Below are 11,260 nucleotides of genomic sequence, written 5' to 3'. Positions count from 1 at the left end.
TTGTTATTAATAACCCATCCCAATTCAAAAATAACAGCGAAGTGCATAACTACGCCGGCCGGTACGGCCGAGCGGTTCTAGGCGCTACAGTCTGGAACCGCACGACCGCTACGGCCGCAGGTTCGAATCCTGCCTCGGGCATGGTGTGTGTGATGTCCTTAGGTTAGTTAGGTTTAAGTAGTTCTAAGTTATAGGGGACTGATAACCTCAGAAGTTAAGTCCCATAGTGCTCAGAACCATTTTTTTGCATAACTACAACACTAGAAGAAAGGATGATCTTCGCTATTCTGGATTAAATCTCACTTTGGCACAGAAAGGGGTGAATTATGCGGCCACAAAAATCTTTGGTCATTTACCAAGTAGCACTAAAAGTCTGACAGATAGCCAACCAAAATTTAAAAGCAAATTAAAAGAATTTCTGAATGACCTTCTACTCAATAGATGAATCTTTGGATATGAAGTAGTAACTTAAAAAATTAATTAATTACTTTGTGTAAAGAAAACTTACGTTATAGTGAGACGTTCCACGTCATTACGAAATGCCGTATTCATGATCTATGGAACACGTATTAATGTATGTATGTAAGTACTATACCTATTTGGAGCCACACCATTTCCTTTTTCAGATTTTCTAGCTTACCTATCACGTTCAGACTTCTGTCATTCCACGCCACGACTCGTAGAACGTTATCCCTTAGTTGGAGACATCTTTTTCTCATGGTCACCTCTCCATTCGCAGTTCGCTTCCGAAGATCTAGTCCGGGACTAGACCGGAATATGTTTCCAATGGAGGGATCATCATGACACTTTTTCGGTTAGAGGCCACATATCCTTTGGATACACATTACGTGATTTAATTGTCTCTAGCAGCCTCATGCTGTTGATCATTGCTGCTTATTCCGCCTTGTGGGTACAGTTTCCCACCCCAGGGGAAAGCGAGTACTCTGAGTTGGCTGCTCCTCCCTCTTTGACAAGGCCGTTGGCAGAATCAGGGTGACTTCTTGAGGCACTGTTTCTGATTATTTGCATTTAAAATTAAGTAGTGCCGAGCCTGTTACGATCAGTAGTTGAAGACGCTATCCCCAGACCACAGGTGAACTGCCATGCTGGTGCGACAAGAAAACGTGCTGCACTCACAGCCGCTGGCTCTCACATTGATCAACGATCACCAGCCATGGAGCCAGCTCGGTACAACCGCATTTCCAGCGATGTTGAAGCAACCACTCCATGCTATGAGTCCCTTTCCCATTTCGACCATTAATGACTCCCAGTAGAGATCCAGAGACCAGCATACCAGCACCATTCGACTTGAGCATCATGGTGACACGCTGGGAGCTAGCAGAGGAGATAGTGCAACCAAAGGCAGCAGCCGACGTCGAGACTGATATCGAATCGTTAGGTGGCGTGCCCACTTACAACGCCCCTTCCCAGCCAATAAGGTGAACCTCTACCGACAGGGATACTTTCCGCCCTACGGGATGCTATATTTGTGTCAGACAGCGAGATCGATTGTCTGCGATGTACACTGCGAAACACTTCAACTGCGGCCGATGAGAGGCGCAGTGAGCAATCACATGTGTTTAGCCTCTGAGATAACGCAGGAAATAACATCGAGTGCGTTGCCAGTATGAATTCATTTTCTGTCGTGCTGTGCTCTGGTATCTACCTCGCAATAGATCGCAACGCCAAGAAGAAGTTATAAACGAAACATGGTAGGCGTCTTTCGGCGTCTGAAGGATGATATCTCTTCATATTTCACGACAATCGCATAAGGGTGGTGCTAGTAATGCCTCTATGAGGATGGAAATCAGGTTTGCTTTAAATATACTCTGTAATGGAAGCAAGCGTTAGTTTCCTTTGAAACTGGACATTGTGAGTCGATATTAGTCCAGAATCCCTTTAAGGCGACAAAGAAGCCATTATCAACACCTCACTGAGTTTGAACGAGGTCGTGCAAAAGGACTACGACAAGCTGGATGTTCCTTCTGTGGTACTGCAGAAAGACTTGGTAGGAATGTAACAATTGTACATGATTGCTGGCAGCGGTATTCGCGTGACCTGTGGGTTCTCAAGAAGACCGGTCTCCGGACGGTCACATGGCACAACCGAGAGGGAAAACCATCGCATTCGGCGTATTGGTCTGACGCATCGTACTGAATCTGCAGCAGCAATTTGAGCAGTAGTTGGCACCACAGTGACACAACGAACTGTTACAAATACGTTACTTCAGGGACAGCTGCGAGCCAGACGCCTTGCAGCGTGAATTCCACTGATACCAAACGACCGCCATTTGCAAGAGCTCACTGGGGAATTTTCTCATAGCAGCCGGTTCTGCCTCGGTGCCAGTGATAGCCATGTAGGGGTTAGGGGAGTGCAAGTTGAGGGCCAGCAACCAACCTGTCTGCGGGCTAGGCTCTTTGGACCTACACCTGACTGTACGGTCAGGAACGCGGTTTCCGATGACAGCAGGAGCACTCTCACGGTTTTCCCACGCACCCTGACTGCAAATTTCTACGTCAGTCTGGTGATTCGATCTGTTTTTTTTTTTGTACTGTCATTCATGAACAGCATTCCAGGGATGTTTCCAAGTGGATAACTCTCAGCCACACACCCCCATTGTAGCCGAACGTGCTCTACAGAGTGTCGACATATTGCCTTGGTCTGCTCGATCACCAGATCTGTATCCAATCGGCACATGTGGGACATGAATGGATGACAACTCCATCGCATCCACAAACAGCATTAACTGTCCCTGTATTGGCCGACCAAGTGCAACAGGTTTGGAACTCCATCCCACAAGGAGACAACACAATGCATGCACGTTTGCATACTTGCAGACAATTTTCTGGCTGTTACACCGGTTATCAGCGTACCAACATTTCACGTTTGCAGAGGGTTATCGCGCGCATACATTAATCTGTAATCTTGCAATGTTAATAATTTATATGTTCATTCTCAAACTTCCACTACTCTACATTAATTGTTTAGTGGTGTTGCGATTTTTTTCGTCTGTGTATAATGATAAATTGTCTTTATAGCATGACAAAAAAGATTACCAGCTTTAATTGATGCACAAGAAAAGCAGAAAAAATTTTCAATTCACTCTAGGCACTACCATAAGCTCCTCTACAAACTTGGCTTTATCAAACACTCTCTGAAAAACGCTTCTCACCAGTAGTGAAAGCAAAGGTACATGTCAAGAATGAATTGATTAATAAGTGTATACCACAGTACAAAATTAACTCTGATCTCAACAAGTGTAGGAGATCATACTAAATATGCATAAATTAGTGGCCCTGTTCGCTAACGTGTATTATCAAAACGCAACAGTCTATTCACTTTCTTATCAGTGACATATAACTTGCAACCACTTAAATAGCACACACAAGTAAGGTGAGTTTTAGTACACAATGAGCAAATGCTATGGAATAAAATCAAGTGGAGTACCAGATTATTACTGAGTTTCATGAAATGTGTGAACTGATATCCCAAAGGTTTGTTACACTGTCCTGAAAGAATAGAAGAATATAACTGGTTGTTCACACTGAAAACTGTATTTCACAGAAGATGCACCAGCAAAGAATTTATAAGCAATGCTTCCTTAACAAGTAAATATTAAATGCTGACAGTAGCAGGTGAATTATCATAAGTAGCACAGTTTCGAATTAAAATACGAAGAAAAGTTGTGAAAAACTACAGCATTATAATGAACATTAAAGAATGTTCTCATATGTGCATAATCAGAGGTACCGGATTTGTAATGATAGATGATAATTACAAGGTCCGAACTAACTGAATAATATAGCCAAGATAATCGGACAAACAAAAGTAGAAATCTTATCACTGTAATGGCAGGAAGAACTTTAAATGAAATATTTTGCAATTAGCTACCTATCACAACTAAAACTGCAGACAGTGAACATCAGAAGGTTCCTGGTTCGAATATTGGCAGGGTCATCAGATGAAAGGTTATTGTTAAGATGTGAATTTGGATTAGCTGTGAAAGTGAATCCGGATATGACCTGATATGAAAATTGAATCCCTCAAATGAAAAATTTCCACCCATGAATGATATTTATCAATGTGAGGAATAGGAGATTAGTGTTTAATACCCCGTCGACAACGAGGTCATTTGAGACGGAGTCCGGGGTCGGTTTAGGGAAGGATGAAGGAAATCGGCCGTGCCCTTTGTATGGAACTATCCCGGCATTTTCCTGAAGCGTTTTAGGCAAATCTCGGAAAACCTAAATCACAATGGCTGGACGCAAATTTGAATCATCGTGCTCCCGCGCTCGGCTTAGAATGTGACCTGACTTCAAATAGGTTATAGAATATTACCTCGGCAGTTAACGCTTACTTTGTTAGTGGAAGGATCTATAGAGGGGCGAGAAAAACGAAAACTGAATTTAAGCGAATACGGACAACTATTAGGCATCCCACCAAGTATAAAGTTGTTTAAGCAACATTGCTTACTGGCATTTGTAGTGCATTGGGACTGTGCTTCAAGACTTCGAAAAACACACTTTATCTGTAACAAAGCATTTCTCTCTGTCCCCTGCATCTGCACCAAAAGCTATCTTGCCTGCTGAAAACATCCACAGAAGATTGAAGCACATTATTTGTGGTGATTACTACTATTGTTGAAATTAACTGCAATGAGAATGTCTAAATTTCTACCACTTGAGGTAGCCGAGTAACACGTTTCAGATCAAATTATCGGGTACCAACTATTCGGTACAAATCAGCCTAATCCTTTTAAAAAATAAAACGAGTGGCAAATAGAATGATTGTATAGAATGCTTAAACGTAGATTCATCTATCTGATCTCAGAAAAGTGAACAAGTCACAACGACTCACGTGTCACTCATGCTTAGAGAACACGTGGCACACAGATAGCTATAGTATAATAAAATTTAATAAAGTATGTTCTAATACAAATCGCAAAACACTTTTCTAAGTTCCCTAATAGATAGAGTAGCTAAATTAACTGTATCACCAATCGCATGACTTAATACCAAGCAAATTTTGCACCTATTCTCGAAACGTCTAGCCTCACGAAGACACAAAGAACACGTAACCAAATATGAGACGCGAGTCCAACACGGACTATTTACAGCAATTTTGAGATGCGAATTAAGAAAAAGTTAAGCATGGAGCAGACGTATGTCGCGAACTATTAACGAAATCGTATTGCTAGTGTGGATTTCCTGCACACAGCCGAGCTACTACACGTTACCACCTCGCCGTGCAACGATACAGCAAACACGTCCTCTCGCCACACAATGGAAAACAAGAGCAGCTGTTCAAACCTAGCATTCTCAGTCAGGGCAGCGAACTCATTGTTTCATTGTTTCACTGACCCGGAACCGAAACAAGAATTCCATGGACCCTCACAAACTAATCCCAAAAATAATTCTTTGTAGTCAATACTACGTACAGAACTGTATCTTTGCAGTAACTGGTACGTAAAAACAGTTTAATTGTAAAATAGCAAATTGAGTATTGAAAGCTGCCATGTAACAACCGCTTGCATTCCACACATTCTGGAGAGGAGCAGGGTCAAAATTGCCGAACTGTTGTCCTCCTTCAGGTTTCAGTGCTATCATTTCGTGAACACCGTGATCACTATATCACTTTCATTTTAATGGCACTCACAAAAATCTAATACAGGTGTTTCGCCATATTCAGAAAGTCCTCCTTTCTTGCTTGAACTCATGATAAATATAGGCAGCCGAAAGAAGTGTTATACACATATAAGTGTATTTGACGGTAGCGATAATACAAGCAACCATGAAGAAACTGACACTTCATTGTACTTCACGACAATTTATGCAAATTAACTTTTTCTGACAAGACTAGACGATTCCTTCATCCATTATTGTCGAATGCCGTCGCTAATAACGTAAATGTCCACTGGTCATTCAGCTTCTTTCTTTTCCGAAGTGTTGCCAACGAGCTCAGCCAGTCACACTACATAGGAGTACTTTTCTATGTCATCTCAGAAACTTTTGTTAAGTGTCAATATTTATTCCATAATCGGTATAGTTTTTATCCGTAGTCACGAAGTTATTTGGGTGTAATAAATGGTTCAAATGGTTCTGAGCACTATGGGACTTAACATCTATGGTCATCAGTCCCCTAGAAGTTAGAACTACTTAAACTTAACTAACCTAAGGACATCACACAACACCCATTGGGTGTAATAGTCATGTATAATATATTCAAATACTTTCAGCTACATACATAGTTCGATACAGGTTGTTGTTGTTGTTGTCTTCAGTCCTGAGACTGGTTTGATGCAGCTCTCCATGCTACTCTGTCCTGTGCAAGCTTTTTCATCTCCCAGTACTTACTGCAACCTACATCCTTCTGAATCTGCTTAGTGTATTCATCTCTTGGTCTCCCTCTACGATTTTTACCCTCCACGCTGCCCTCCAATGCTAAAATTATGACCCCTTGATGCCTCAGAACATGTCCTACCAATCGGTCCCTTCTTCTTGTCAAGTTGTGCAACAAACTCCTCTTCTCCCCAATTCTATTCAATACCTCCTCATTAGTTATGTGATCTACCCATCTAATCTTCAGCATTCTTCTGTAGCACCACATTTCGAAAGCTTCTATTCTCTTCTTGTCCAAACTAGTTATCGTCCATGTTTCGCTTCCATACATGGCTACACTCCATACAAATACTTTCAGAAACGACTTCCTGACACTTAAATCTATACTCGATGTTAACAAATTTCTCTTCTTCAGAAACGCTTTCCTTGCCATTGCCAGTCTACATTTTGTATCCTCTCTACTTCGACCATCATCAGTTATTTTGCTCCCCAAATAGCAAAACTCCTTTACTACTTTAAGTGTCTCATTTCCTAATCTAATTCCCTCAGCATCAACCGACTTAATTCGACTACATTCCATTATCCTCGTTTTTCTTTTGTTGATGTTCATCTTATATCCTCCTTTCAAGACACTGTCCATTCCGTTCAACTGCTCTTCCAAGTCCTTTGCTGTCTGTGACAGAATTACAATGTCATCGGCGAACCTCATGGACTTTAATACCTACTCCGAATTTTTCTTTTGTTTCCTTTACTGCTTGCTCAATATACAGATTGAATAACATCGGGGAGAGGCTACAACCCTGTCGCACTCCCTTCCCAACCGCTGCTTCCCTTTGATGCCTCTCGACTCTTATAACTGCCACCTGGTTTCTGTACAAATTGTAAATAGCCTTTCGCTCCCTGTATTTTACCCCTGCCACCTTCAGAATTTGAAAGAGAGTATTCCAGTCAACATTGCCAAAAGCTTTCTCTAAGTCTACAAATGCCAGAAACGTAGGTTTGCCTTTTCTTAATCTAGCTTCTAAGATAAGTCGTAGGGTCAGTATTGCCCCACGTGTTCCAACATTTCTGCGGAATCCAAACTGATCTTCGCTGAGGTCGGCTTCTACCAGTTTTTCCATTCGTCTGTAAAGAATTCGCGTTAGTATTTTGCAGCTGTGACTTATTAAACTGATAGTTCGGTAATTTTCACATCTGTCAACACCTGCTTTCTTTGGGATTGGAATTATTATATTCTTCTTGCAGTCTGAGGGTATTTCGCCTGTCTCATACATCTTGCTCACCAGATGGTAGAGTTTTGTCAGGACTGGCTCTCCCAAGGCCGTCAGTAGTTCCAATGGAATGTTGTCTACTCCCGGGGCCTTGTTTTGACTCAGGTCTTTCAGTGCTCTGCCGAACTCTTCACGCAGTATCGTATCTCCCATTTCATCTTCATCTACATCCTCTTCCATTTCCATAATATTGTCCTCGGGTACATCGCCCTTGCATAGACCCTCTATATACTCCTTCCACCTTTCTGCTTTCCCTTCTTTGCTTAGAACTGGGTTTCCATCTGAGCTCTTGATATTCATACAAGTGGATCTCTTTTCTCCAAAGGTCTCTTTAAGTTTCCTGTAGGCAGTATCTATCTTACCGCTAGTGAGATAAGCCTCTATATCCTTACATTTGTCCTCTAGCCATCCCTGCTTAGCCATTTTGCACTTCCTGTCGATCTCATTTTTGAGACGTTTGTATTCCCTTTTGCCTGCTTCATTTACTGCGTTTTTATATTTTCTCCTTTCATCAATTAAATTCAATATTTCTTCTGTTACCCAAGGATTTCTACTAGCCCTCGTCTTTTTACGTACTTGATCCTCTGCTGCCTTCACTACTTCATCCCTCAGAGCTACCCATTCTTCTTCTACTGTATTTCATTCCCCCATTCCTGTCAATTGTTCCCTTATGCTCTCCCTGAAACTCTGTACAACCTCTGGTTTAGTCAGTTTATCCAGGCCCCATCTCCTTAAATTCCCACCTTTTTGCAGTTTCTTTAGTTTTAATCTGTAGTTCATAACCAATAGATTGTGGTCAGAGTCCACATCTGCCCCTGGAAATGTCTTACAATTTAAAACCTGGTTCCTAAATCTCTGTCTTACCATTATATAATCTATCTGACACCTTCTAGTATCTCCAGGATTCTTCCATGTATACAACCTTCTTTTATGATTCTTGAACCAAGTGTTAGCTATGATTAAGTTATGCTCTGTGCAAAATTCTACCAGACGGCTTCCTCTTTCATTTTCTCCCCCAATCTACACTCCTGGAAATTGAAATAAGAACACCGTGAATTCATTGTCCCAGGAAGGGGAAACTTTATTGACACATTCCTGGGGTCAGATACATCACATGATCACACTGACAGAACCACAGGCACATAGACACAGGCAACAGAGCATGCACAATGTCGGCACTAGTACAGTGTATATCCACCTTTCGCAGCAATGCAGGCTGCTATTCTCCCATGGAGACGATCGTAGAGATGCTGGATGTAGTCCTGTGGAACGGCTTGCCATGCCATTTCCACCTGGCGCCTCAGTTGGACCAGCGTTCGTGCTGGACGTGCAGACCGCGTGAGACGACGCTTCATCCAGTCCCAAACATGCTCAATGGGGGACAGATCCGGAGATCTTGCTGGCCAGGGTAGTTGACTTACACCTTCTAGAGCACGTTGGGTGGCACGGGATACATGCGGACGTGCATTGTCCTGTTGGAACAGCAAGTTCCCTTGCCGGTCTAGGAATGGTAGAACGATGGGTTCGATGACGGTTTGGATGTACCGTGCACTATTCAGTGTCCCCTCGACGATCACCAGTGGTGTACGGCCAGTGTAGGAGATCGCTCCCCACACCATGATGCCGGGTGTTGGCCCTGTGTGCCTCGGTCGTGTGCAGTCCTGATTGTGGCACTCACCTGCACGGTGCCAAACACGCATACGACCATCATTGGCACCAAGGCAGAAGCGACTCTCATCGCTGAAGACGACACGTCTCCATTCGTCCCTCCATTCACGCCTGTCGCGACACCACTGGAGGCGGGCTGCACGATGTTGGGGCGTGAGCGGAAGACGGCCTAACGGTGTGCGGGACCGTAGCCCAGCTTCATGGAGACGGTTGCGAATGGTCCTCGCCGATACCCCAGGAGCAACAGTGTCCCTAATTTGCTGGGAAGTGGCGGTGCGGTCCCCTACGGCACTGCGTAGGATCCTACGGTCTTGGCGTGCATCCGTGCGTCGCTGCGGTCCGGTCCCAGGTCGACGGGCACGTGCACCTTCTGCCGACCACTGGCGACAACATCGATGTACTGTGGAGACCTCACGCCCCACGTGTTGAGCAATTCGGCGGTGCGTCCACCCGGCCTCCCGCATGCCCACTATACGCCCTCGCTCAAAGTCCGTCAACTGCACATACGGTTCACGTCCACGCTGTCGCTGCATGCTACCAGTGTTAAAGACTGCGATGGAGCTCCGTATGCCACGGCAAACTGGCTGACACTGACGGCAGCGGTGCACAAATGCTGCGCAGCTAGCGCCATTCGACGGCCAACACCGCGGTTCCTGGTGTGTCCGCTGTGCCGTGCGTGTGATCATTGCTTGTACAGCCCTCTCGCAGTGTCCGGAGCAAGTATGGTGGGTCTGACACACCGGTGTCAATGTGTTCTTTTTTCCATTTCCAGGAGTGTATATTCACCCACTATGTTTCCTTCTCTCCTTTTTCCTACTCTCGAATTCCAGTCACCCATGACTATTAAATTTTCGTCTACCTTCACTACCTGAATAATTTCTTTTATCTCATCATACATTTCATCAATTTCTTCTTCATCTGCAGAGCTAGTTGGCATATAAGCTTGTACTACTGTAGTAGGCATGGGCTTCGTGTCTATCTTGGCCACAATAATGCGTTCACTATGCTGTTGGTAGTAGCTTACCCGCACTCCTATTTTTTTTATTCAATATTAAACCTACTCCTGCATTACCCCTATTTGATTTCGTATTTATAACCCTGTATTCACCTGACCAAAAGTCTTATTCCTCCTGCCACCGAACTTCTCTAATTCCCACTATATCTAACTTCAACCTATCCATTTCCCTTTTTAAATTTTCTAACCTACCTGCCCGATTAAGGGACCTGACATTCCACGCTCCGATCCGTAGAACGCCAGTTTTCTTTCTCCTAAAAGCGACGTCCTCTTGAGTAGTCCCCGCCCGGAGATCCGAATGGGGGACTATTTTACCTCCGGAATATTTTACCCAAGAGGACGCCATCATCATTTAACCATACAGTACAGCTGCATGCCCTCGGGAGAAATTACGGCTGTAGTTTCCCCTTGCTTTCAGCCGTTCGCAGTACCAGCACAGCAAGGCCGTTTTGGTTAGTGTTGCAAGACCACATCAGTCAATCATCCAGACTGTTGCCCCTGCAACTACTGAAAAGGCTGCTGCCCCTCTTCAGGAACCACACGTTTGTCTGGCCTCTCAACAGATACCCCTCCGTTGTGGTTGCACCTACGGTACGGCCATCTGTATCGCTGAGGCACTCAAGCCTCCCCACCAACGGCAAGGTCCATGGTTCATGGGGGTAGGCGATACAGGTAGTGTTTTACAATTCTACAACCCAAATAACTCGCATTATCTTTAGTTTACTGATTCTGTATACTTCTTCTTCTTTCATTTGGCTTTGAATAGCTGACGTTATACACAGTCATACATACGACATGTGGCTATAAAATAACAGGAGTATTGCTGTACAACATTTTATTTCAAGAACATACACATTTAGTTACTGTCCATCTCTATACAGTTCCCTCCTCTATCCCTACAACGCTCCATGTGAATTTTGCATTGATGGAAACAATTATGGAAGTCTTCCTCTGTGAGCTCCTTGATG

This window comes from Schistocerca serialis, chromosome 2, assembly GCF_023864345.2.
Source record: "Schistocerca serialis cubense isolate TAMUIC-IGC-003099 chromosome 2, iqSchSeri2.2, whole genome shotgun sequence".
In the NCBI taxonomy this organism is placed as follows: Eukaryota; Metazoa; Arthropoda; class Insecta; order Orthoptera; family Acrididae; genus Schistocerca; species Schistocerca serialis.
Note: the sequence above shows the minus strand (reverse complement) of the source record.